Source organism: Nerophis ophidion, linkage group LG03, assembly GCF_033978795.1.
Source record: "Nerophis ophidion isolate RoL-2023_Sa linkage group LG03, RoL_Noph_v1.0, whole genome shotgun sequence".
Classification (NCBI taxonomy): Eukaryota; Metazoa; Chordata; class Actinopteri; order Syngnathiformes; family Syngnathidae; genus Nerophis; species Nerophis ophidion.
The window spans coordinates 13,164,759-13,189,427 of NC_084613.1; the positions used below are offsets into that span (position 1 = coordinate 13,164,759).

Sequence of the window (24,669 nt, forward strand, 5' to 3'; positions counted from 1 at the left end):
ATATATGCAATAGTTTCTCCCAATAATGAATTTTAAAGTGGAATATTTGAGATTATAGAATAATTGGAGCCGTAAAAATGTCAACACATAACACCATTGATTTCAATTTGTTATTATTTTTTAGCAATGACACACAGAAGAAAAAAAAATCGCACTAAAATTATTGGGGATCCAAAAGGGTCCTACTTATTAAAAATAAACAACTTTTTTTTTTTTTTACTGTTTACTTTAGACCCAATCGGCCTTGAGAACAACTTCAGATCCATCTGTCAATCATAACTTTTATTGTTGTTTATGTTTTTTGTTTGTTCTTTTTAGGCCTTTCTTTAGGGAAAAAAAACAACTTTGTTTTTTATATGGCAAACACAAAATACGCAACATTTTTCCCCCAAAAATATCTCAAAGTGGAATATTTAATGTGACATTGATTTTGATTAAAACATTTTTTTTTTAAAGAAAATAACAGCCTGCATGGCAGCTTTGTGTTATTAGAGTAAACATTGCAACATTTTTACTTGGTTACTCTTTCAACAATTTTTCTGTTTTTTATTTTTTTAATCGTATGTTTAGAATGTGCTTAGGGCCGTTAAAAAATTACCCGCGGGCCTTACGTTGGTCACCCCTTGTATACATTTAAGTGTACATCTGTAAATAACACTGATAGTTTGACCTCTCGGACTCGTGTAAACAAACAGACTTCAATCAAAATAATTTCTTACGAACAATTCCTGATGTTTGTCTCCGAAATAAAACCTGTGGCTAGCATCTCTTTGAAAGACAGCGATTCTTTAAATTCTGGGACTTGGCAAATGATAAGAATGTTTATTTTTTTTTTCCCTGTGAGCTCGCCGGCTGGTTGTTATCCAATCTCTCCAGAAGCACAAAGGAATGTGTGCAGCTGTTCCGTTGGCATAATAAAAAAAGGGGCTCCTTCAAGGAAAGCCGTCGTTCTCTAAAATGTCCTTCGAGCCGGATTTGAACCAGCGACCTAAGGATTTCAGCACGCAGCCTCTACAGTCCTCCGCTCTACCAACTGAGCTATCGAAGGGTTGTGAACAGTCATCAGCTCTGCAGACCCGTTCCACGGCCCAACCCCCGCACTCCTCCGACAGCTCGGCCTACTGAAAGCCACTACTACCCACCACGCAGTCTGATAGTTTATATATCAATGATGAAATATTAACATTGCAACACATGCCAATACGGTGTAGGAGCCTAAATACTGTTTAAGTTAATTTACATTTTATGGAAGGTGTTTTATGTTTATTCAGCCAAAAGGGGACTATTTACATTATTTGCATGATAAGAAAATTGATATATTGAATGCTTAGAGTAATTATATAAATCTCACTTTAATTGTAATTATTACATTTGTCAAAATGATTTGATGACGTAACTGTTTTATTTGCATATATGGCAGAAGGATCTGTGTGGTAAGGGGTTTTTTTGGACGCAAGGTGTCATGGGTAATTGCTGTCAGGTGCGGTGGAATCGAGCCACACAGTTTTTTGACCTCACTCATACTTATTCTCATTCATACTTTTTCTAACTAGTACTGCAACAAACTCTCTTTATTTTGTCATTCATTTGTTCCCACATCGTGACTGTTTTATGTTTTGAATTATTAAGATCACAAGTAAACCATACAAACGAAGAAGAACGTCTGGAGTTTTGTTTTGTTGTTGCCGCAGCAAGCGGAGTGAATGTGATAGTAGAGGAGCGTCAAGCTTAAGGCTACTTTAGGAATCTACAACGGCCTTTTTAGTTTATTAAATTACAATTTTAAATTTCCCCCGGAAGTATCATGCTAAAACGTTGCGGTATGATGACGCGTGCGCGTGACGTCACGCATTGTAGAGGACATTTTGGTCAGACACAGTTCCCAGCTATAAGTTGTCTCTTTTCATCGCATAATTCCACGGTATTATGGACATATATGTTGCTGAATCTTTTGCAATTTGTTGAATTAATAATGGAGACGTCAAAGAAGAAAGCTGTAGGTGGGAAGCGGTGTATTGCGGCCGCCTTTAGCAACACAAACACAGCCGGTGTTTCCTTGTTTACATTCCCGAAGGTGAAGCTTTACTATGGAACAGAGCAGTCAAGCGAACATGGTTCCCAATCACATGTCAACCGGCAGGTTTAGGTGAGAAAAGTGAAGTGAATTATATATATAAAGCTTTTTTTCTCTAGTGACTCAAAGTGCTTTACGTAGTGAAACCCAATATATAATTTTTACATTTAAACCAGTCTGGGTGGCACTGGGAGCAGGCGGGTAAAGTGTCTTGCCCAAGGACACAACGGCAGTGACTAGGATGGCAGAAGCGGGGATTGAACCTGGAATCCTCAAGTTGCTGGCACAGCCGCTCTACCAACCGAGCTATACCGCTCGGTTGATAATGAGTCGGCTCTTACCGTAGACATGAGCAGAGAGCTTGCGTCGTTTCTCCTGCAGCTGAAGACTCTCTTGCCTCTTCCCACCGGCCGCCCCCGGTGCTTACACCGTGAAGGAAGGGAAAAAAAAATACAATCTCAACCCGACGAGAAACGTGGCTTCTCTCGGAGACACTGGCGGTCACCACACCCGTGGCCACACCCCTCCGACCTTCAGGTTGCACAGGTATGACTGTGTTATAGTGAGATTACAACATAGTTTATCTTCAATTTCGACTCTTTCAAATTCAAAATTCAACCCAAAAAAAAAATGAAGAGAAAAGCTAGCTAATTAGAATCTTTTTGAAAAAATTAAAAAAGAATTTATGGAACATCATTAGTCATTTTTCATGATTAAAATAAATTTTTGAATTTTGATGACATGTTTTAAATAGGTTAAAATCCAATCTGCACTTTGTTAGAATATATAACAAATTGGACCAAGCTATATTTCTAACAAAGACAAATCCTTATTTTTTCTACATTTTCCATAACAAAAATGTAAAAAAAATTCAAAAGACTTTGAAATAAGATTTAAATTTGATTCTACAGATTCTAGATTTGCCAGAATATATTTTTTAAATTTTAATCATAAAAAGTTTGAAGAAATATTTCACAAATATTCTTTGTCGAAAAAACAGAAGCTAAAATGAAGAATTAAATTAAAATGTATTTATTATTCTTTACAATAAATAAAAAAACTTGAACATTGATTTAAATTGTAAGGAAAGAAGAGGAAGGAATTTAAAAGGTAAAAATGTATATGTGTTTAAAAATCCTAAAATCATTTTCAAGGTTGTATTTTTTCTCTAAAATTGTCTTTCTGAAAATTATAAGAAGCAAAGTAAAAAAAATAAATAAATAATTTATTCAAACAAGTGAAGACCAAGTCTTTAAAATATTTTCTTGGATTTTCAAATTCTATTTGAGTTTTGTCTCTCTCAGAATTAAAAATGTCGAGCAAAGCGAGACCATCTTGCTAGTAAATAAATGCAATTTAAAAAATAGAGGCAGCTCACTGGTAAGTGCTGCTATTTGAGCTATTTTTAGAACAGGCCAGCGGGCGACTCATCTGGTCCTTACGGGCGACCAGATGAGCACCAGGGGGCACCACGTTGCTGACCCCTGGTGTAATCTGTAACTTTCATCCCTTCGATAGCTCAGTTGGTAGAGCGGAGGACTGTAGAGACTAAGTGCTGAAATCCTTAGGTCGCTGGTTCAAATCCGGCTCGGAGGACATTTTTAGAGAGCTAACATGCTCCAGTTTCAGTGTATGACTATTGCTAGTTTGCAACCACATGAGCTCGAGGTCCTCCTGCTTATTTGACTTCATATTTGTTTAAAAGTTTTAGATGAATATATAAGCCAGATATCAACCAGCCAGAATACAGATAAAGTAGTTAAGTTACAGCAGGGGTCACCAACGTGCACCAGGTAGCCCGTAAGGACCAGATGAGTCGCCCGCTGGCCTGTTCTAAAAATAGCTCAAATAGCAGCACTTACGAGTGAGCTGCCTCTATTTTTAAAATTGTATTTATTTACTAGCAAGCTGGTCTCTCTTTGCTCGACATTTTTAATTCTAAGAGAGACAAAACTCAAACAGAATTTGAAAATCCAAGAAAATATTTTAAAGACTTGGTCTTCACTTGTTTAAATAAATTCATTTATTTTTTTACTTTGCTTCTTGTAACTTTCAGAAAGACAATTTTAGGGAAAAACTACAACCTTAAAAATGATTTTAGGATTTTTAAACACATATACCTTTTTACCTTTTAAATTCCTTTCTTTTCTTTCCTGACAATTTAAATCAATGTTCAAGTTTTTTTTTAATTGTAAAGAATAATAGTGAATTAAGTGAATTATATTTATATAGCGCTTTTCTCGAGTGACTCAAAGCACTTTACATAGTGAAACCCAATATCTAAGTTACATTTAAACCAGTGTGGGTGGCACTGGGAGCAGGTGGGTAAAGTGTCTTGCCCAAGGACACAACGGCAGTGACTAGGATGGCGGAAGCGGGAATCGAACCTGCAACCCTCAAGTCGCTGGCACGGCCACTCTACCAACTGAGCTATGCCGCCCACACTTTAAATTCATTCAAATAATTAAATTCATTTCTTCCCTGCTTAGGCTGTTGCCCCCGCGACCCGACCTCGGATAAGCGGAAGATGATGGATGGATGGATGGGTTACATAAATTATTTTTTAAATTTTTTCAAAAAGATTAGAATTAGCTAGTTTTATTCTTCATTTTTTTCGGTTGAATTTTGACTTTTAAAGAGTCGAAATTGAAGATAAACTGTTTCAAAATTTAATTTTAATTTTTTTCCTGTTTTCTCCTCTTTTAAACCGTTCAATTAAGTGGTTTTTTTCATCATTTATTCTACACAAATACCTTCCGTAAAAGGAAAAAAAACGTAAGACGGAATGACAAACAGAAATACCCATTTTTTTATATATATAGATTTATTTATTAAAGGTAAATTGAGAAAATTGGCTATTTCTGGCAATTTATTTAAGTGTGTATCAAACTGGTAGCCCTTCACATTAATCAGTACCCAAGAAGTAGCTCTTGGTTTCAAAAAGGTTGCTGACCCCTGAGTTACGGTATGAAATTGACGTAAAAATGTTTGCTTCGCAGAGGCAGACTGTAGAGGTGATTTCCTGAAATTTTTAGGTCGCTGGTTCCAAATCTGGCTCCAAAGAGAAAACAATAATAACAAGAGCTCATCCCTTCGATAGCTCAGTTGGTAGAGCGGAGGACTGTAGAGACAAAGTGCTGAAATCCTTAGGTCGCTGGTTCAAATCCGGCTCGAAGGACATTTTTAGAGAGCTCACATACATGGAGGACAGTGCAGGTAAAGAGTCTCCAAAAAGTATAGACAAGACAAAGAGTGTGCAGCTGTTCCGTTGGCATGATAATAAAAAAAGGTCTCCTTCAAGGGAACCCGTCGTTCTCTAAAATGTCCTTCGAGCCGGATTTGAACCAGCGACCTAAGGATTTCAGCACACAGCCTCTACAGTCCTCCGCTCTACCAACTGAGCTATCGAAGGGATGTGAATAGTCATCGGCTCTGCAGACCCGTTCCACGGCCCAACCCCCGCACTCCTCCGACAGCTCGGTCGATCATGCAGAAGACTGTTGACACAAAGTGTTGAAATCCAAAGGTCGCTGCTTCAAATCCAGCTCAAAGGACATTTTTTATAGAATTTCCACACGGAGCAGGTCTATAAGGACCAGAGGTGGGTAGTAACGCGCTACATTTACTCCGTTACATTTACTTGAGTAACTTTTGGGATAAACTGTACTTCTACGAGTAGTTTTTATGCAACATACTTTTACTTTTACTTGAGTATATTTATCGAGAACAAACGCTACTTTTACTCCGCTCCATTTATCTACATTCGACTCGCTACTTTTGTTTATCGATCTGCTAATGTTTGTTTTGGTTTATGACAGAGCTTCAAAGTAGGATCCACGCATTCCTGTGTTCCACCAATCACATGCAGTCACTGGTGACGTTGGACCAATCAAACAGAGCCAGGCGGTCACATGACCCGACTTAAACAAGTTGAAAAACTTATTGGGGTTTTAGCATTTAGTGTTCAATTGTACGGAATATGTACTGTACTGTGCCATCTACTAATAAAAGTTTCAATCAATCAATCAAAAGTGTAAAGGAAAAAAGACACTTTTTATTTCAACCGTACTTCCCGTCAAAAGCCCAAAGACTGATCGCACAGTTCCTGTCTTCACAATAAAAGCGCCGCTCCATCGCGCCTGCGCTAACAAAATAAGAGTCTCCGAAAGCCAGCGCAAACAAGCTAGCAAGCTACGGAGTTTGCCGCCAATGTATTTCTTGTAAAGTGTATAAAAACGAATATGGAAGCTGGACAAATAAGATGCCAAAAACCAACGACTTTCATGTGGTATTAGACAGAAAAGAGGAACTTTTTTTCTCCTCCATTTGAAAACGTGGACGTTATCAGCACTATACTGTCTGATTCCAATCAATGCAAGTCATCAGAATCAGGTAATACACCAACTTATATTCTTGTGTTCATGAAAGATAGGAATCTATATGTTAAACATGCATGTATATTCATAAAAACACCTTTAACATGTCAACAAAAACAGCAAAATAAATAAATATATATTATATACCATATATATAAATGTATGCATATATATATATATATATATATATATCAGGTTGATCACCTCGACTTGGTCATTTACTAAGTAATTGATAAACGTTGAAAAACTTATTGGGGTGTTACCATTTAGTGGTCAATTGTACGGAATATGTACTGTACTGTGCAATCTACTAATAAAAGTTTCAATCAATCAATCAAAAGTGTAAAGGAAAAAAGACACTTTTTATTTCAACCGTACTTCCCGTCAAAAGCCCAAAGACTGATCGCACAGTTCCTGTCTTCACAATAAAAGCGCTGCTCCATCGCGCCTGCGCTAACAAAATAAGAGTCTCCGAAAGCCAGCGCAAACAAGCTAGCAAGCTACAGAGTTTGCCGCCAATGTATTTATTGTAAAGTGTATAAAAACGAATATGGAAGCTGGACAAATAAGATGCCAAAAACCAACGACTTTCATGTGGTATTAGACAGAAAAGAGGGACTTTTTTTCTCCTCCATTTGAAAACGTGGACGTTATCAGCACTATACTGTCTGATTCCAATCAATGCAAGTCATCAGAATCAGGTAATACACCAACTTATATTCTTGTCTTCATGAAAGATAGGAATCTATATGTTAAACATGCATGTATATTCATAAAAACACCTTTAACATGTCAACAAAAACAGCAAAATAAATAAATATATATTATATACCATATATATAAATGTATGTATATATATATAGATATATATATATATATGATATGTGTGTATATGTATATATGAGGTTGATCACCTCGACTTGGTCATTTACTAAGTAATTGATAAACGTTGAAAAACTTATTGGGGTGTTACCATCTAGTGGTATTAGACAGAAAAGAGGAACTTTTTTTCTCCTCCATTTGAAAAAGTGGACGTTATCAGCACTATACTGTCTGATTCCAATCAATGCAAGTCATCAGAATCAGGTAATACACCAACTTATATTCTTGTCTTCATGAAAGATAGGAATCTTTATGTTAAACGTGCATGTATATTCATAAAAACACCTTTAACATGTCAACAAAAACAGCAAAATAAATAAATATATATTATATACCGTATATATAAATGTATGTATATATATATATAAATATATATGAGGTTGATCACCTCGACTTGGTCATTTATTAAGTAATTGATAAACGTTGAAAAACTTATTGGGGTGTTACCATTTAGTGGTCAATTGTACGGAATATGTACTGTACTGTGCAATCTACTAATAAAAGTTTCAATCAATCAATCAATCAATCATTCAAATCAATGAATGCCTACTGAGGCTATGGTGCTGTTAAGTTATTCTGGCTAAATGTGCCTTTTTTTTTTTTTATTTTAATGTACTATTATTTAATATATATTATAGTTTTAGTTGCTTAAGAGATATTCCTGGCTCTGAATTTGCTCATTGCTATTTTTATGTTTTTGTGCATTATCTGTTGCCGTAATCAGGTTACTTGTCAGTTACTCAGTACTTGAGTCGTTTTTTCACAACATACTTTTTACTTTTACTCAAGTAAATATTTAGGCGACTACTCCTTACTTTTACTTGAGTAATAAATCTCTAAAGTAACAGTACTCTTACTTGAGTACAATTTCTGGCTACTCTACCCACCTCTGATGATGAGGCAGTTGCCGCGGTCAAATTCGAACCCTGCTATACGTTCTTTACCTTTCATCCCTTCGATAGCTCAGTTGGTAGAGCGGAGGACTGTAGAGACATAAGTGCTGAAATCCTTAGGTCGCTGGTTCAAATTCGGCTCGAAGGACATTTTTAGAGAACTTACAGGGAAAGAGGCTCCAAAAAGTATAGACAAGACAAGACAAAGAGTGCAATCTACTAATAAAAGTATCAATCAATCAATCAATCAATCAGCTGCTCCGTTGGCATAGTAATAAAAGGGCTCCTTCAAGGGAACCCGTCGTTCTCTAAAACGTCCTTCGAGCCGCATTTGAACCAGCGACCTAAGGATTTCAGCACGCAGCCTCTACAGTCCTCCGCTCTACCAACTGAGCTATCGAAGGGTTGTGAATGGCTATCAGCTCTGCAGACCCGTTCCACAGCCCAACCCCCGCACTCCTCCGACAGCTCGGTCGATCTTGCAGAAGACTGTTGACACAAAGTGTTGAAATCCAAAGGTTGCTGCTTCAAATCCAGCTCAAAGGACATTTTTATAGAATTTCCACACGGAGCAGGTCTATAAGGACACACCTAGAACACATGAATTGTCACATTCCATCGTTTTTCCCTTAACGTTTACCCTGCCGGTCTTAGGACGTTTGCTGGCTCGTCCCCACGAGAACTGTCAGCCAACATTAAATAATATGGGTACTTTGTAGTTACCTTTAGCAAGGCACTTTTTTCAAAGGTTTCACGGTGAATATCCAACCCCCCACCACTACACTCACTCCCACCAAAAGCACATCAAATGAGTCTAATGACCCATACCACGACGCAGCCCCCTTGCCAGTACCAGGCCTCCAATTTGAACTTTTTAAGGTTTTTTGATTGCTTGACTGAAACTTTTATTAGCAGATAAGTACAGTACATATTACGTACAATTAGCCACTAAATGGTAACACCCGAATAAGTTGTTCAACTTGTTAAAGGAGGGCTCCTATTTGTGTATATATATATATATATACATATATATATATATATGTAGGTGTGGGAAAAATCACAAGACTACTTCATCTCTACAGAACTGTTTCATGAGAAGTTCCCTCAATCATCAGGAGATTTTAATGGAAGCATTCACATACACAGGTTTATATAGGGCACAGAGTGGGTGGGTACAGGCAGGCGTAGGGGCGTGGTGATTGGCTCATGTGTTACCTAGGAGGTGTTTCCGTCTGTGGCGACATGTTGGAATGATTTCACCGCGCTTGTTGAGGGATGACAGGTCTGGATGATATATAATAAACAGTTTTTTCACTTTTAAGCATAGGTTGCATGAGCAATCACCACACCCTACGCCTGCCTGTACCCACCCACTCTGTGCCCTATATAAACCATTGTATGTGAATGCTTCCATTAAAATCTCCTGATGATTGAGGGAACCCCTCATGAAACAGTTCTGTAGAGATGAAGTAGTCTTGTGATTTTTCCCACACCTACATATTGCGCTCAACCACGGTATCGAGCACTATTCTCTGGATAATCCAATCAAGATATATTATCTACATACAATGTTGAAAGATGGCCCCTGATGGCCATAAGACGTAACTGCAATTGTTGTCCATATAGCTAAAAATAGTGTTCATATGAGATCTATGGCTGCCAATTATGGCCAAAGTAATAATTAAGATTATTGTTTTAAAAATTGAAATTATGATTACTGATTTTCCGTTCGGGCTCCAGTACTCTGGAATGCCCTCCCGGTAACAGTTCGAGATGCTACGTCAGTAGAAGCATTTAAGTCTCACCTTAAAACTCATCTGTATACTCTAGCCTTTAAATAGACCTCCTTTTTAGACCAGTTGATCTGCCGCTTCTTTTCTTTCTCCTATGTCCCCCCCTCCCTTGTGGAGGGGGTCCGGTCCGATGACCATGGATGAAGTACGGGCTGTCCAGAGTCGAGACTCAGGATGGACCGCTCGTCGGGACCCAGGACGGACCGCTCGCCTGTATCGGTTGGGGACATCTCTACGCTGCTGATCCGCCTCCGCTTGAGATGGTCTCCTGTGGACGGGACTCTCGCTGCTGTCTTGGATCTGCTTGAACTGAACTCTCGCGGCTGGGTTGGAGCCACTATGGATTGAACTTTCACAGTATCATGTTGGACCCGCTCGACATCCATTGCTTTCGGTCCCTTAGAGGGGGGGGGGGTTGCCCACATCTGAGCTCCTCTCCAAGGTTTCTCATAGTCAGCATTGTCACTGGCGTCCCACTGGATGTGAATTCTCCCTGCCCACTGGGTGTGAGTTTTCCTTGCCCTTTTGGGGGTTCTTCCGAGGATGTTGTAGTCGTAATGATTTGTGCAGTCCTTTGAGACATTTGTGATTTGGGGCTATATAAATAAACATTGATTGATTGATTGATAGGGTGTAGACCAGGGGTGTCAAACGTACGGCACGTGGGCCGGATCAGGCCCGCGAACAGGTTTTATCCGGCCCGCGGGATGAGTTTGCTAAGTGTACAAATTAACCTGAGATTTTTGAATGAAAGAAACAGCTCTTCTACATATGTCTACTGGATGTTGCAATAGCAATTCTTAGTATCTCTGTAGATCAGGGGTCGGCGAGCCCTCTGATGTGGCTCAGCTGCATACTTTCCAAATTTCGTTGCCTCTCCCAGAAATCTCCCCAGGATAACATTCTCAGATTTTCACCCAGACAACAATATTGAGGCCATGCCGTGATGACAATGCCTTAAACGTCCTCTCGACCATGTCATAGCGTCCTCTTTAATACTATGTTATCTGAGTGCCGGTCGGCCACATCGAGTGTGGTAGTTGTTCAACAGCCATACAGGTTACACTGAGGGTTGTGCTATAAACAACTTTAGCACTCTTACTAATATGCGCCACACTGTGAACCCACACCAAACAAGAATGGCAAACACATTTCAAGAAAACGTCCGCACTGTAACACATTATAAACGCAACTATTCCGGGCTCCATTATACATCCCCACTACCCCCCTTTCCCTCCTCCGTACGTCGGGGTTTGGTGCTAGCAGGGGTGTACAATGAAGCCCGGAAGAGTTAGGGATGCATGGGATTCTGGGTTTTTGTTATGTTGCATTTATAATGTGTTACAGTGTGGATGTTCTCCCGAAATGTGTTTGTTTTTCTTGTTTGGTGTGGGTTCACAGTGTGACGCATATTAGTAAGAGTGTTAGAGTTGTTTATTTCACAACCCTCAGTGTAACCTGTATGGCTGTTGAGTAAGTATGCCTTGCGGTCGCTTATGTGTGTCTGCAGAAGCCTCATAGAACATGTGAATGGGCTGGTAAGCTGTTTGTTACGGTTGTAGGGGGCGCTAAACGCATTGTCATCATAGCACGCCCTTATTATTGTTGTTTGGGTGAAAACCAGCAGACAGTCGGGAGAAAAGTTGCTCTGAAACTCGGTAGTCTCCCAGAGAAATTGAGATGGTTTTATGGAATTTATGTAAAAATGTTTGCTTCACAGACGCAGACTGAAGAGCTGAATTGCTGAAATTTTCAGGTCGCTGGTTCCAAATCTGGCTCCGAGGAGAAAACATTAATAATGACAAGGGCGGTCGTGGCAGTTGGCGCGGTTAAATTCGAACCCTGCAATACGTTCCCTGACTTCCATCCCTTCGATAGCTCAGTTGGTAGAGCGGAGGACTGTAGAGACAAAGTGCTGAAATCCTTAGGTCGCTGGTTCAAATCCGGCTCGAAGGGCATTTTTCCACAGAGAGCCAAGAATACAGATAAAGTAGTTAAGTTACGGTATGAATTTTATGTAAAAATGTTTGCTTAGCGGAGGTAGACTGTAGAGGTGAATTGCTAAAATTTTCAGGTCGCTGGTTCCAAATCCGGCTCAGAGGAGAAAACATTAATAATGTAAAGGGCGATCGCAGCAGTTGCCGCGGTTAAATTCGAACCCTGCAAGAAGTTAGTTGACTTTAATCCCTTCGATAGCTCAGTTGGTAGAGTGGAGGACTGTAAAGACAAAGTGCTGAAATCTTTGGGTCGTTGGTTCAAATCCGGCTCGAAGGACATTTTTCCACCAAGAGCCAAGAATACAGATAAAGTAGTTAAGTTACAGTATGAAATTTATGTGAAAATGTTTGCTTCACAGATATAGACTGTAGAGGTGATTTGCTGAAATCTTTAGGTCGCTGGTTCCAAATCCAACTCAGAGTAGAAAACATTAATAATGACAAGGGCGGTCGTGTCAGTTGGTGCGGTTAAATTCGAACCCTGCAATACGTCCACAAGCTCACATCCCTTCGATAGCTCAGTTGGTAGAGCGGAGGACTCTAGTGACAAATTACTGAAATCCTTAGATCGCTGGTTCGAATCAGGCTTGAAGGACATTAATAAAATTGATGTAAAATCTTTGCTTCCAAAAGGAAGACTGTAAAGGTTATTTCCGGATATTTTTAGGTCGCTAGTTCCAAATCCGGCCTACAGGCGAAAACATTAATAATGACACGGCAGTTGGCGTGGTTAAATTCGAACTCTGCAATACGTTCCAGGGCTCTTATCCCTTTGATAGCTCAGTTAGTAGAGTGGAGGACTGTAGAGACAAAATGCTGAAATCCTTATGCATCCGGCTCGAAGGACATTTTTGGAGATGCGACCGCCCTCACCAAGAGCCAATAGAGAAAACAGATAAAGTAGTTAAGTTAAGTTATGAAATGGATATAAAAATGTTTGCTTCCCAGAGGAAGACTATAGAGGTGGTTTCCATAAATTGATTAACGTGGACCCCGACTTAAACAATTTGAAAAACTTATTCGGGTGTTACCATTTAGTGGTCAATTGTACGGAATATGTACTGAACTGTGCAATCTACTAATACAAGTTTCAATCAATCAATCAATCAATCAATCAATTCCTGAAATGTTTAGGTCGCTGGTTCCAAATCCGGCTCTGCGGAGAAAACATTAATAATGACTAGGGCGGTCGCTGCAGTTGGCGTGGTTACATTCAAACCATGACTTTCATCCCTTCGATAGCTCAGTTGGTAGAGCGGAGGACTGTAGAGACAAAGACCTGAAATCCTTAGGTCGCTGGTTCAAATCCGACTCGAAGGATTTTTTTTAGAGAGCTTACATAAAATGTGACCGCCCTCACCAAGAGCCAAGCCAGAATGAAGATAAGTTAGTTAAGTTACGGTATGAAATGTACTTAAAAATGTTTGCTTCACCAAGGCAGACTGGTAGAGGTGATATCCTGAAATTTTTAGGTCGCTGGTTCCAAATTCGGCTCTGAGGAGAAAACATTAATAATGACGAGGGCGGTCACGGCAGTTGCTGCGTTTAAACTCGTACCCTGCAATACATTCGTAACTTCTCGTTCCTTCGATAGCTCAGTTGGTAGAGCGGAGGACTGTAGAGACAGAGTGTTGAAATCCTTGGTTCAAATCCGGTTCGAGGGATATTTTTCACCAAGAGCCAAGAATACAGATAAAGTAGTTAAGTTACGGTATGAAATTTATGTAAAAATGTTTGCTTCACAGAGGCAAACAGAAGAGCTGAATTGCTGAAAGGTCTCTGGTTCCAAATCCGGCTCCGAGGAGAAAACATTTATAATGACGAGTGCGGTCGTGGCAGTTGCCAAGGTTAAATTCAAACCCTGTAATAGGTTCGGGAAGCTCATCCCTTCGATAGCTCAGTTGGTAGAGCGGAGGACTGTAGAGGCAAAGAGCTGAAATCCTTAGGTCGCTGGTTCAAATCCGGCTCGAAGGATTTTTTTTAGAGAGCTTACATAAAATGTGACCGCCCTCACCAAGAGCCAAGCCAGAATGAAGATAAGTTAGTTAAGTTACGGTATGAAATGTACTTAAAAATGTTTGCTTCACCAAGGCAGACTGGTAGAGGTGATATCCTGAAATCCTTAGGTCGCTGGTTCAAATCCGGCTCGAAGGATGTTTTTAGAGAGCTTACATACATGGAGGACAGTGCAGGGAAAGAGGCTCCAAAAAGTTAGCAGGGAGAAGACTGGAGGGGAAAATGTGACCGTCCTCACCAAGAACCAAGTCAGAATGAAGATAAAGTAGTTAAGTTACGGTATGAAATTCATGTAAAAATGTTTGCTTCACAGAGGCAGACTGTAGAGGTGATTTCCTGAAATGTTTAGGTTGCTGGTTCCAAATCCGGCTCAGAGGAGAAAACATTAATAATGACGAGGGCGGTCACAGCAGTTGCCGCGGTTAAATTCCAACCCTGCAATACATCCCTTCGATAGCTCAGTTGGTAGAGCGGAGGACTGTAGTGACGAAGTGCTGAAATCCTTAGGTCGCTGGTTCAAATCCGGCTCAAAGTACATTTTTAGAGAGCTAACATGCTTCAGTTTCAGTGTATGGCTATTGCAAGCTTGCAACCACATGAGACAAAGTGCTGAAATCCTTAGGTTGCTGGTTCAGATCCTGCTCAAAGAAAATTTTTTCACCAAGAGCGAAGAATACAGATAAAGTAGATCATTCACGGTATGGAATTTATGTAAAAATGTTTGCTTAGCGGAGGGAGACTGTAGAGGTGAACTGCTGAAATTTTCAGGTCGCTGGTTCCAAATCCGGCTCCGGGGAGAAAATATTAATAATGACGAGGGCGGTCACAGCAGTTGCCGCGGTTAAATTCCAACCCTGCAATAAGTTTAATAACTTTCATCTCTTCGATAGCTCAGTTGGTAGAGCGGAGGACTGTAGAGACGAACAGCTGAAATCCTTAGGTTGCTGGTTCAAGTCCGGCTTGAAGGATGATTTTTAGAGAGCTAACATAAAATGTGTCCGCCCTCACCAAGAGCCAAGCAAGAATGAAGATAATGTAGTTAATTTACGGTATGAAATTTGTTTAAAAATGTTTACTTCGCAGAGGCATACTGTAGAAGTGAATTGCTGAAATTTTCAGGTCGCTGGTTCCAAATCCGGCGCCGAGGAGAAAACATTAATAATGACGAGGGCGGTCGCGGCAGTTGGCGTGGTTAAATTGGAACCCTGCAATACAATACGTTCATCAACTTTCATCCCTTCGATAGCTCAGTTGGTAGAGCGGAGGACTGTAGAGACGAAGTGTTGAAATCCTTAGGTCGCTGGTTCAAATCCGGCTCGAAGGACATTTTTCCACCAAGAGCCAAGAATACAGATAAAGTGATTAAGTTACATTATGAAATTTATGTAAAAATGTTTGCTTCGCAGAGGGAGACTGTAGAGGTGAACTGCTGAAATCTTTAGGTCGCTGGTTCCAAAACTGGCTCAGAGGAGAAAACATTAATAATAACAAGGGCAGTAGCAGTGGTTGCCGCGTTTAAATTCGTATCCTGCAATACGTTCCCTGACTTCCATCCCTTCGATAGCTCAGTTGGTAGAGCGGAGGACTGTAGAGACAAAGTGCTGAAATCCTTAGGTCGCTGGTCCAAATCTGGCTTGAAGGACATTTTTAGAGAGCTTACATAAAATGTGACCGCTCTCACCAAGAGCCAAGTCAGAATGAAGATAAGTTAGTTAAGTAACGGTATGAAATGTACTTGAAAATGTTTGCTTCACAGAGGCAGACTGTAGAGGTGATATCCTGAAATTTTTAGGTCGCTGGTTCCAAATCCGGCTCAGAGGAGAAAACATTAATAATGACGAGGGCAGCCGCAGCAGTTGCCGCGGTTAAATTCGTACCCTGCAATACATTCATAAATTCTCGTCCCTTCGATAGCTCAGTTGGTAGAGCGGAGGACTGTAGAGACAAAGTGCTGAAATCCTTAGGTCGCTGGTTCAAATCCGGCTCGAAGGACATTTTTTCACCAAGAATACAGATAAAGTAGTTAAGTTACGGTTTGAAATTTATGTAAAAATGCTTTCTTCACAGAGGCTGACTGTAGAGGTGAATTGCTGAAATTTTCAGGTTGCTGGTTCCAAAACCGGCTCAGAGGAGAAAACATTAATAATGACGAGGGCGGTCGTGGCAGTTGGCGCTATTACATTCAAACCCTGCAATACGTTCAGAAAAGTTCATCCCTTGAATAGCTCAGTTGGTAGAGCAGAGGACTGTAGAGACAAAGTGCTGAATTCCTTAGGTCGCTGGTTCAAATCCGGCTCGAAGGATGTTTTTAGAGAGCTTACATACATGGAAGACAGTGCAGGGAAAGAGGCTCCAAAAATTAAGCAGGGGAGAAGACTATCAATCAATCAATCAATGTTTACTTATATAGCCCAAAATCACTAGTGTCTCAAAGGGCTGGACTAGAGGGGAAAAAATGTGAACCCATGAGCCAAGCCAGAATTAAGATAAAGTAGTTAACTTACAGTATCAAATTTATTTAAAAAGACAGAAGAAAACACTGTGGAGGTGAATTGCTGAAATGTTTAGGTCGCTGGTTCCAAATCCTGCTCAGAAGAGAAAACAATAATGACGAGGGCGGTCACGGCAGTTGCCGCGTTTAAATTCGAACCCTGCAATAAGTTCCCTGACTCTCATCCCTTTGATAGCTCAGTTGGTAGAGCGGAGGACTGTAGAGACAAAGTGCTGAAATCCTTAGGTCGCTGGTTCAAATCTGGCTCGAAGGACATTTTTAGAGAGCTTACATAAAATGTGACCGCCCTCACCAAGAGCCAAGTCAGAATGAAGATAAAGTAGTTAAGTAACCAAGAGCCTATATAGATAAAGTAGTTAAGTTGCGGTATTGAATTGACATAAAAATATTTGCTTCGCAGAGGCAGACTAGAGGTGATTTCCTGAAATGTTTATGTCGCTGGTTCACATTAATAATGACGAGGGCGGTCACAGCAGTTGTAGCGGTTACATTGAAACCCTGCCATACGTTCATAGACTCTCATCTCTACGATAGCTCAGTTGGTAGAGCGGAGGACTAAGTTGACAAAGTGCTGAAATCCTTGGGTTGCTGTTCAATTCCGACTTTAAGTATGATTTTTAGAGAGCTAACATAAAATGTGACCACCACCACCAAGAGCCAAGCCAGAATGAAGATAAAGTAGTTAAGTTACGCTATGAAATTTATGTAAAAGTGTTTGCTTAGCCGAGGTAGACTGTAGAGGCGAATTGCTAAAAATTTCAGGTCGCTGGTTCCAAATCCGGCTCAGAGGAGAAAACATTAATAATGTCGAGGGCGATCGCAGCAGTTGGCGTGGTTAAATTCGAACCCTGCAATACGCTTCTGAATTTTCGTTCCTTCGATAGCTCAGTTGGTAGAGCGGAGGACATTTTTCCACCAAGAGCCAAGAACACAGATAAAGTAGTTAAGTTACGGTATGAAATTTATGTAAAAATGCTCCCTTCAAAGATGGAGACTGTAGAGGAGATTTGCTGAAATGTTTAGGTCGCTGGTTCCAAATCCATCGCAGAGTAGAAAACATTAATAATAACGAGGGCGGTCACGGCAGTTGGCGTGGTTACATTCGAACCCTGCAATACGCTTCTGAATTTTCATCCCTTCAATAGCTCAGTTGGTAGAGCGGAGGACTGTAGTGACAAAGTGCTGAAATCCTTAGGTCGCTGGTTCAAATCCGGCTCGAAGGACATTTTTAGAGAGCTAACATGCTCCAGTTTCAGTGTATGACTATTGCAAGGTTGCAACCACATGAGCTCGAGGACCTCCTGCTTCTTTGTCTGGACTGCAGTCTATTTATTGAATGCCCTAAGATGACAAAGACCTGGATGAATGACAACCTTCATATACAAAACTGGCAACACCAGCAAATGTTTTGGACATAGGACTGTGGAGGTGAATTGCTGAAATCCTTAGGTCGCTGGTTCCAAATCCGGAATCAGAGAACACGTTAACAATGACGAAGGCGGTCGCAAGATTTGGCTTTGTTTAAATCGAACCATCCAATACTTTCTATGACTTTCATCCCTTCGATAGCTCAGTTGGTAGAGCGGAGGACTGTAGACATAGAGCGCTGAAATCCTTAGGTCGCTGGTTCAAATCCGGCTCGAAGGACATTTTTGGAGATGCGACCGCCCTCACCAAGAGCCAATAGAGAAAACAGATAAAGTAGTTAAGTTACGGTATGAAATTGATGTAAAAATGTTGGCTTCCCAGAGGAAGACTATAGAGGTGATTACCTGAAATGTTTAGGTCGCTGGTTCCAAATCCGGCTCTGAGGAGAATACATTAATAATGACTAGGGCGGTCGCGGCAGTGGGCGCGGTTACATCCAAACCCTGACTTGCATCCCTTCGATAGCTCAGTTGGTAGAGCGGAGGACTGTAGAGGCAAAGAGCTGAAATCCTTAGGTCGCTGGTTCAAATCCGGCTCGAAGGATTTTTGTTAGAGAGCTTACATAAAATGTGACTGCTCTCACCAAGAGCCAAGCCAGAATGAAGATAAGTTAGTTAAGTAACGGTATGAAATGTGCTTAAAAATGTTTGCTTCACAGAGGCAGACTGTAGAGGTGATATCCTGAAATTTTTAGGTCGCTGGTTCCAAATTCAGCTCTGAGGAGAAAACATTAATAATGATGAGGGCGGTCACAGCAGTTGCCGCGTTTAAAGTCGTACCCTGCAATGCATTCATTACTTCTCGTCCCTTCGATAGCTCAGTTGGTAGAGCGGAGGACTGTAGAGACAAAGTGCTGAAATCCTTAGGTCGCTGGTTCAAATCCGGCTCGAAGGACATTTTTAGAGAGCTTACATACATGGAGGACAGTGCAGGTAAAGAGTCTCCAAAAAGTATAGACAAGACAAGACAAAGAGTGTGCAGCTGTTCTGTTGGCATAATAATAAAAAAAAGGGGCTCCTTCAAGGGAACCCGTCGTTCTCTAAAACATCCTTCGACCCGGATTTGAACCAGCGACCTAAGGATTTCAGCACACAGCCTCTACAGTCCTCCGCTCTACCAACTGAGCTATCGAAGGGATGTGAATAGTCATCGGCTCTGCAGACCCGTTCCACGGCCCAACCCCCGCACTCCTCCGATAGCTCGGTCGATCATGCAGAAGACTGTTGACACAAAGTGTTGAAATCCAAAGGTCGCTGCTTCAAATCCAGCTCAAAGGACATTTTTTATAGAATTTTCCCACGCAGCAGGTCTATAAGGACCAGAGGTGGGTAATAACGCGCTACATTTACTCCGTTACATTTACTTGAGTAACTTTTGGGATAAACTGTACTTCTACGAGTAGTTTTTATGCAACATACTTTTACTTTTACTTGAGCATATTTATAGAGAACAAACGCTACTTTTACTCCACTCCATTTATCAACATTCGGCTCGCTACTTTTGTTTATCGATCTGCTAATGTTTGTTTTGGTTTATGACAGAGCTTCAAAGTAGGATCCACGCATTCCTGTGTTCCACCAATCACATGCAGTCACTGGTGACGTTGGACCAATCAAACAGAGCCAGGCGGTCACATGACCCGACTTAAACAAGTTGAAATACTTATTGGGGTGTTAGAATTTAGTGGTCAATTGTAGGGAATATGTACTGTACTGTGCCATCTACTAATAAAAGTCTCAATCAATCAATCAATCAATCAATCAATCAATCATTCAAATCAATGAATGCCTACTGAGCCTATGGTGCTGTTAAGTTATTCTGGCTAAATGTGTCTTCATTTTTTTTATTTTAATGTACTATTATTTAATATATATTATAGTTTTAGTTGCTTAAGAGATATTCCTGGCTCTGAATTTGCTCATTGCTATTTTTATGTTTTTGTGCATTATTTGTTGCCGTAATCAGGTTACTTGTCAGTTACTCAGTACTTGAGTCGTTTTTTCACAACATACTTTTTACTTTTACTCAAGTAAATATTTAGGCGACTACTCCTTACTTTTACTTGAGTAATAAATCTCTAAAGTAACAGTACTCTTACTTGAGTACAATTTCCGGCTACTCTACCCACCTCTGATGACGAGGCAGTTGCCGCGGTCAAATTCGAACCCCGCAATACGTTTCTAGTCTTGCATCCCTTCGATAGCTCAGTTGGTAGAGCGGACGACTGTAGAGACAAAGTGCTGAAATCCTTAGGTCGCTGGTTCAAATCCGGCTCGAAGGACATTTTTAGAGAACTTACAGGGAAAGAGGCTCCAAAAAGTATAGACAAGACAAGACAAAGAGTGCAATCTACTAATAAAAGTATCAATCAATCAATCAATCAATCAGCTGCTCCGTTGGCATAGTAATAAAAGGGCTCCTTCAAGGGAACCCGTCGTTCTCTAAAACGTACTTCGAGCCGGATTTGAACCAGCAACCTAAGGATTTCAGCACGCAGCCTCTACAGTCCTCCGCTCTACCAACTGAGCTATCGAAGGGTTGTGAATGGCTATCAGCTCTGCAGACCCGTTCCACGGCCCAACCCCCGCACTCCTCCGACAGTTCGGTCGATCTTGCAGAAGACTGTTGACACAAAGTGTTGAAATCCAAAGGTCGCTGCTTCAAATCCAGCTCAAAGGACATTTTTATAGAATTTCCACACGGAGCAGGTCTATAAGGACACACCTAGAACACATGAATTGTCACATTCCATCGTTTTTCCCTTAACGTTTACCCTGCCGGTCTTAGGACGTTTGCTGGCTCGTCACCACGAGAACTGTCAGCCAACATTAAATAATATGGGTACTTTGTAGTTAACTTTAGCAAGGCACTTTTTTCAAAGGTTTCACGGTGAATATCCAACCCCCTACCACTACACTCCCTTCCCCCAAAAGCACATCAAATGAGTCTAATGACCCATACCACGACCCAGACCCCTTGCCAGTACCAGGCCTCCAATTTGAACTTTTTAAGGTTTTTTGATTGCTTGACTGAAACATTTATTAGCAGATAAGTACAGTACATATTACGTACAATTAGCCACTAAATGGTAACACCCGAATAAGTTGTTCAACTTTTTAAAGGAGGGTTCCTATTTGTATATATATATATATATATATATATATATATATATATATATATATATATATATATATATATATATATATATATATAGGTGTGGGGAAAATCACAAGACTACTTCATCTCTACAGAACTGTTTCATGAGGGGTTCCCTCAATCATCAGGAGATTTTAATGGGAGCATTCACATACACAGGTTTATATAGGGCACAGAGTGGGTGGGTACAGGCAGGCGTAGGGGCGTGGTGATTGGCTCATGTGTTACCTAGGAGGTGTTTCCGTCTGTGGCGACATGTTGGAATGATTTCACCGCGCTTGTTGAGGGATGACAGGTCTGGATGATATATAATAAACCGTTTTTTCACTTTTAAGCATAGGTTGCATGAGCAATCACCAAACCCTACGCCTCCCTATACCCACCCACTCTGTGCCCTATATAAACCATTGTATGTGAATACTTCCACTAAAATCTCCTGATGATTGAGGGAACCCCTCATGAAACAGTTCTGTAGGGATGAAGTAGTCTTGTGATTTTTCCCACACCTATATATTGCGCTCTACCACGGTATCGAGCACTATTCTCTGGATAATCCAATCAAGATATATTATCCATATACAATGTTGAAAGATGGCCCCTGATGGCCATAAGACATAACTGCAATTGTTGTCCATATAGCTAAAAATAGTGTTCATATGAGATCTAGGGCTGCCAATTATGGCCAAAGTAATAATTAAGATTATTGTTTTCAAAATTGAAATCATGATTACTGATTGTTAGGTCAAGCAGTGTTAGGGTGTAGACCAGGGGTGTCAAACGTACGGCCCGTGGGCCGGATCAGGCCCGCGAACAGGTTTTATCCGGCCCGCGGGATAAGTTTGCTAAGTATACAAATTAACCTGAGATTTTTGAATGAAAGAAACAGCTCTTCTACACGTGTCTACTGGATGTTGCAATAGCAATTCTTAGTATCTCTGTAGATCAGGGGTCGGCGAGCCCTCTGATGTGGCTCAGCTGCATACTTTCCAAATTTCGTTGCCTCTCCCAGAAATCTCCCCAGGATAACATTCTCAGATTTTCACCCAGACAACAATATTGAGGCCGTGACGTGATGGCAATGCCTTAAACGTCCTCTCGACCATGTCATAGCGTCCTCTTTAAAACTATGCTATCTGAGTGCCGGTCGGCCACATCGAGTGTGATAGTTGTTCAACAGCCATACAGGTTACACTGAGGGTTGTGCTATAAACAACTTTAGCACTCTTACTAATATGCGCCACACTGTGAACCCACACCAAACAAGAATGACAAACACATTTCAGGAGAACGTCCGCACTGTAACACATTATAAACGCAACTATTCCGGGCTCCATTATACATCCCCACTACCCCCCTTTCCCTCCTCCGTACGTCGGGGTTTGGTGCTAGCAGGGGTGTACAATGAAGCCCGGAAGAGTTAGGGATGCATGGGATTCTGGGTTTTTGTTATGTTGCATTTATAATGTTCTCCCGAAATGTGTTTGTTATTCTTGTTTGGTGTGGGTTCACAGTGTGACGCATATTAGTAAGAGTGTTAAAGTTGTTTATATCAGAACCCTCAGTGTAACCTGTATGGCTGTTGAGTAAGTATGCCTTGCGGTCGCTTATGTGTGTCTGCAGAAGCCTCATACAACACGTGAATGGGCTGGTAAGCTGTTTGTTACGGTTGTAGGGGGCGCTAAACGCATTGTCATCATAGCACGCCCTTATTATTGTTGTTTGGGTGAAAACCAGCAGACAGTCGGGAGAAAAGTTGCTCTGAAACTCGGTAGTCTCCTGGAGAAATTGAGATGGTTGTATGGAATTTATGTAAAAATGTTTGCTTCACAGAGGCAGACTGAAGAGCTGAATTGCTGAAATTTTCAGGTCGCTGGTTCCAAATCTGGCTCCGAGGAGAAAACATTAATAATGACAAGGGCGGTCGTGGCAGTTGGCGCGGTTAAATTCGAACCCTGCAATACGTTCCCTGACTTCCATCCCTTCGATAGCTCAGTTGGAAGAGCGGAGGACTGTAGAGACAAAGTGCTGAAATCCTTAGGTCGCTGGTTCAAATCCGGCTCGAAGGACATTTTTCCACAGAGAGCCAAGAATACAGATGAAGTAGTTAAGTTACGGTATGAATTTTATGTAAAAATGTTTGCTTAGCGGAGGTAGACTGTAGAGGTGAATTGCTAAAATTTTCAGGTCGCTGGTTCCAAATCCGGCTCAGAGGAGAAAACATTAATAATGTAAAGGGCGATCGCAGCAGTTGCCGCGGTTAAATTCGAACCCTGCAATAAGTTAGTTGACTTTAATCCCTTCGATAGCTCAGTTGGTAGAGCGGAGGACTGTAGAGACAAAGTGCTGAACTCTTTAGGTCGCTGGTTCAAATCCGGCTCGAAGGACATTTTTCCACCAAGAGCCAAGAATACAGATAAAGTAGTTAAGTTACGGTATGAAATTTATGTAAAAATGTTTGCTTCGCAGAGGGAGACTCTAGAGTTGATTTGCTGAAATGTTTAGGTCGCTGGTTCCAAATCCAACTCAGAGTAGAAAACATTAATAATGACAAGGGCGATCGTGGCAGTTGGTGCGGTTAAATTCGAACCCTGCGATACGTTCACAAGCTTACATCCCTTCAATAGCTCAGTTGGTAGAGTGGAGGACTCTAGTGACAAAGTACTGAAATCCTTAGATTGCTGGTTCAAATCTGGCTTGAAGGACATTAATAAAATTAATGTAAAATCTTTGCTCCCGAAAGGAAGACTCTGGAGGTTATTTCCGGATATTTTTAGGTCGCTGGTTCCAAATCCGACCTACAGGCGAAAACATTAATAATGACACGGCAGTTGTCGTGGTTAAATTCGAACTCTGCAATACGTTCCAGGACTCTTATCCCTTTGATAGCTCTGTTAATAGAGTGGAGGACTGTAGAGTCAAAATGCTGAAATCCTTATGGATCCGGCTCGAAGAACATTTTTGGAGATGCGACCGCCCTCACCAAGAGCCAATAGAGAAAACAGATAAAGTAGTTAAGTTACTTTATGAAATGGATAGAAAAATGTTTGCTTCCCAGAGGAAGACTATAGAGGTGGTTTCCATGAATTGATTAACGTGGACCCCGACTTAAACAAGTTGAAAAACTTATTCGGGTGTTACCATTTAGTGGTCAATTGTACGGAATATGTACTGAACTGTGCAATCTACTAATACAAGTATCAATCAATCAATCAATCAATTCCTGAAATGTTTAGGTCGCTGGTTCCAAATCCGGCTCTGAGGAGAAAACATTAATAATGACTAGGGCGGTCGCTGCAGTTGGCGTGGTTACATTCAAACCCTGACTTTCATCCCTTCGATAGCTCAGTTGGTAGAGCGGAGGACTGTAGAGACAAAGTGCTGAAATCCTTAGGTCGCTGGTTCAAATCCGGCTCGAAGGATTTTTTTTAGAGAGCTTACATAAAATGTGACTGCTCTCACCAAGAGCCAAGCCAGAATGAAGATAAGTTAGTTAAGTAACGGTATGAAATGTACTTAAAAATGTTTGCTTCACCAAGGCAGAC

At 40.9% G+C, this 24,669-nt stretch overlaps 23 non-coding genes across 23 annotated transcripts; 18 read left to right on the top strand and 5 right to left on the bottom strand.

Annotated features, from left to right (window-relative positions):
- Window positions 1–960: 960 nt before the first annotated feature.
- Window positions 961–1,048, bottom strand: trnay-gua (transfer RNA tyrosine (anticodon GUA)). Its single transcript is given in 2 exon segments — window positions 961–996; window positions 1,012–1,048. It is a non-coding gene; the product is annotated as a tRNA-Tyr (tRNA).
- Window positions 1,049–3,582: 2,534 nt separating this feature from the next.
- trnay-gua (transfer RNA tyrosine (anticodon GUA)) lies at window positions 3,583–3,670 on the top strand. The gene is given in 2 exon segments: window positions 3,583–3,619; window positions 3,635–3,670. It is a non-coding gene; the product is annotated as a tRNA-Tyr (tRNA).
- Window positions 3,671–5,164: 1,494 nt separating this feature from the next.
- trnay-gua (transfer RNA tyrosine (anticodon GUA)) lies at window positions 5,165–5,252 on the top strand. Its single transcript is given in 2 exon segments — window positions 5,165–5,201; window positions 5,217–5,252. It is a non-coding gene; the product is annotated as a tRNA-Tyr (tRNA).
- A 146-nt stretch (window positions 5,253–5,398) lies between these two features.
- Window positions 5,399–5,486, bottom strand: trnay-gua (transfer RNA tyrosine (anticodon GUA)). Its single transcript is given in 2 exon segments — window positions 5,399–5,434; window positions 5,450–5,486. It is a non-coding gene; the product is annotated as a tRNA-Tyr (tRNA).
- Window positions 5,487–8,284: 2,798 nt separating this feature from the next.
- Window positions 8,285–8,373, top strand: trnay-gua (transfer RNA tyrosine (anticodon GUA)). The gene is given in 2 exon segments: window positions 8,285–8,321; window positions 8,338–8,373. It is a non-coding gene; the product is annotated as a tRNA-Tyr (tRNA).
- A 168-nt stretch (window positions 8,374–8,541) lies between these two features.
- Window positions 8,542–8,629, bottom strand: trnay-gua (transfer RNA tyrosine (anticodon GUA)). The gene is given in 2 exon segments: window positions 8,542–8,577; window positions 8,593–8,629. It is a non-coding gene; the product is annotated as a tRNA-Tyr (tRNA).
- A 3,257-nt stretch (window positions 8,630–11,886) lies between these two features.
- Window positions 11,887–11,974, top strand: trnay-gua (transfer RNA tyrosine (anticodon GUA)). The gene is given in 2 exon segments: window positions 11,887–11,923; window positions 11,939–11,974. It is a non-coding gene; the product is annotated as a tRNA-Tyr (tRNA).
- Window positions 11,975–13,247: 1,273 nt separating this feature from the next.
- trnay-gua (transfer RNA tyrosine (anticodon GUA)) lies at window positions 13,248–13,335 on the top strand. Its single transcript is given in 2 exon segments — window positions 13,248–13,284; window positions 13,300–13,335. It is a non-coding gene; the product is annotated as a tRNA-Tyr (tRNA).
- Window positions 13,336–13,901: 566 nt separating this feature from the next.
- Window positions 13,902–13,989, top strand: trnay-gua (transfer RNA tyrosine (anticodon GUA)). The gene is given in 2 exon segments: window positions 13,902–13,938; window positions 13,954–13,989. It is a non-coding gene; the product is annotated as a tRNA-Tyr (tRNA).
- Window positions 13,990–14,911: 922 nt separating this feature from the next.
- Window positions 14,912–14,999, top strand: trnay-gua (transfer RNA tyrosine (anticodon GUA)). The gene is given in 2 exon segments: window positions 14,912–14,948; window positions 14,964–14,999. It is a non-coding gene; the product is annotated as a tRNA-Tyr (tRNA).
- Window positions 15,000–15,267: 268 nt separating this feature from the next.
- trnay-gua (transfer RNA tyrosine (anticodon GUA)) lies at window positions 15,268–15,355 on the top strand. Its single transcript is given in 2 exon segments — window positions 15,268–15,304; window positions 15,320–15,355. It is a non-coding gene; the product is annotated as a tRNA-Tyr (tRNA).
- Window positions 15,356–15,935: 580 nt separating this feature from the next.
- trnay-gua (transfer RNA tyrosine (anticodon GUA)) lies at window positions 15,936–16,023 on the top strand. Its single transcript is given in 2 exon segments — window positions 15,936–15,972; window positions 15,988–16,023. It is a non-coding gene; the product is annotated as a tRNA-Tyr (tRNA).
- Window positions 16,024–16,708: 685 nt separating this feature from the next.
- trnay-gua (transfer RNA tyrosine (anticodon GUA)) lies at window positions 16,709–16,796 on the top strand. The gene is given in 2 exon segments: window positions 16,709–16,745; window positions 16,761–16,796. It is a non-coding gene; the product is annotated as a tRNA-Tyr (tRNA).
- Window positions 16,797–17,678: 882 nt separating this feature from the next.
- On the top strand, window positions 17,679–17,766 carry trnay-gua (transfer RNA tyrosine (anticodon GUA)). Its single transcript is given in 2 exon segments — window positions 17,679–17,715; window positions 17,731–17,766. It is a non-coding gene; the product is annotated as a tRNA-Tyr (tRNA).
- Window positions 17,767–18,102: 336 nt separating this feature from the next.
- trnay-gua (transfer RNA tyrosine (anticodon GUA)) lies at window positions 18,103–18,190 on the top strand. Its single transcript is given in 2 exon segments — window positions 18,103–18,139; window positions 18,155–18,190. It is a non-coding gene; the product is annotated as a tRNA-Tyr (tRNA).
- A 236-nt stretch (window positions 18,191–18,426) lies between these two features.
- Window positions 18,427–18,514, top strand: trnay-gua (transfer RNA tyrosine (anticodon GUA)). Its single transcript is given in 2 exon segments — window positions 18,427–18,463; window positions 18,479–18,514. It is a non-coding gene; the product is annotated as a tRNA-Tyr (tRNA).
- Window positions 18,515–18,777: 263 nt separating this feature from the next.
- trnay-gua (transfer RNA tyrosine (anticodon GUA)) lies at window positions 18,778–18,865 on the top strand. The gene is given in 2 exon segments: window positions 18,778–18,814; window positions 18,830–18,865. It is a non-coding gene; the product is annotated as a tRNA-Tyr (tRNA).
- A 153-nt stretch (window positions 18,866–19,018) lies between these two features.
- On the bottom strand, window positions 19,019–19,106 carry trnay-gua (transfer RNA tyrosine (anticodon GUA)). The gene is given in 2 exon segments: window positions 19,019–19,054; window positions 19,070–19,106. It is a non-coding gene; the product is annotated as a tRNA-Tyr (tRNA).
- Window positions 19,107–20,164: 1,058 nt separating this feature from the next.
- trnay-gua (transfer RNA tyrosine (anticodon GUA)) lies at window positions 20,165–20,252 on the top strand. The gene is given in 2 exon segments: window positions 20,165–20,201; window positions 20,217–20,252. It is a non-coding gene; the product is annotated as a tRNA-Tyr (tRNA).
- Window positions 20,253–20,420: 168 nt separating this feature from the next.
- trnay-gua (transfer RNA tyrosine (anticodon GUA)) lies at window positions 20,421–20,508 on the bottom strand. The gene is given in 2 exon segments: window positions 20,421–20,456; window positions 20,472–20,508. It is a non-coding gene; the product is annotated as a tRNA-Tyr (tRNA).
- Window positions 20,509–23,105: 2,597 nt separating this feature from the next.
- Window positions 23,106–23,193, top strand: trnay-gua (transfer RNA tyrosine (anticodon GUA)). Its single transcript is given in 2 exon segments — window positions 23,106–23,142; window positions 23,158–23,193. It is a non-coding gene; the product is annotated as a tRNA-Tyr (tRNA).
- A 230-nt stretch (window positions 23,194–23,423) lies between these two features.
- Window positions 23,424–23,511, top strand: trnay-gua (transfer RNA tyrosine (anticodon GUA)). Its single transcript is given in 2 exon segments — window positions 23,424–23,460; window positions 23,476–23,511. It is a non-coding gene; the product is annotated as a tRNA-Tyr (tRNA).
- Window positions 23,512–24,458: 947 nt separating this feature from the next.
- Window positions 24,459–24,546, top strand: trnay-gua (transfer RNA tyrosine (anticodon GUA)). The gene is given in 2 exon segments: window positions 24,459–24,495; window positions 24,511–24,546. It is a non-coding gene; the product is annotated as a tRNA-Tyr (tRNA).
- The last annotated feature ends 123 nt before the right edge of the window (window positions 24,547–24,669 follow it).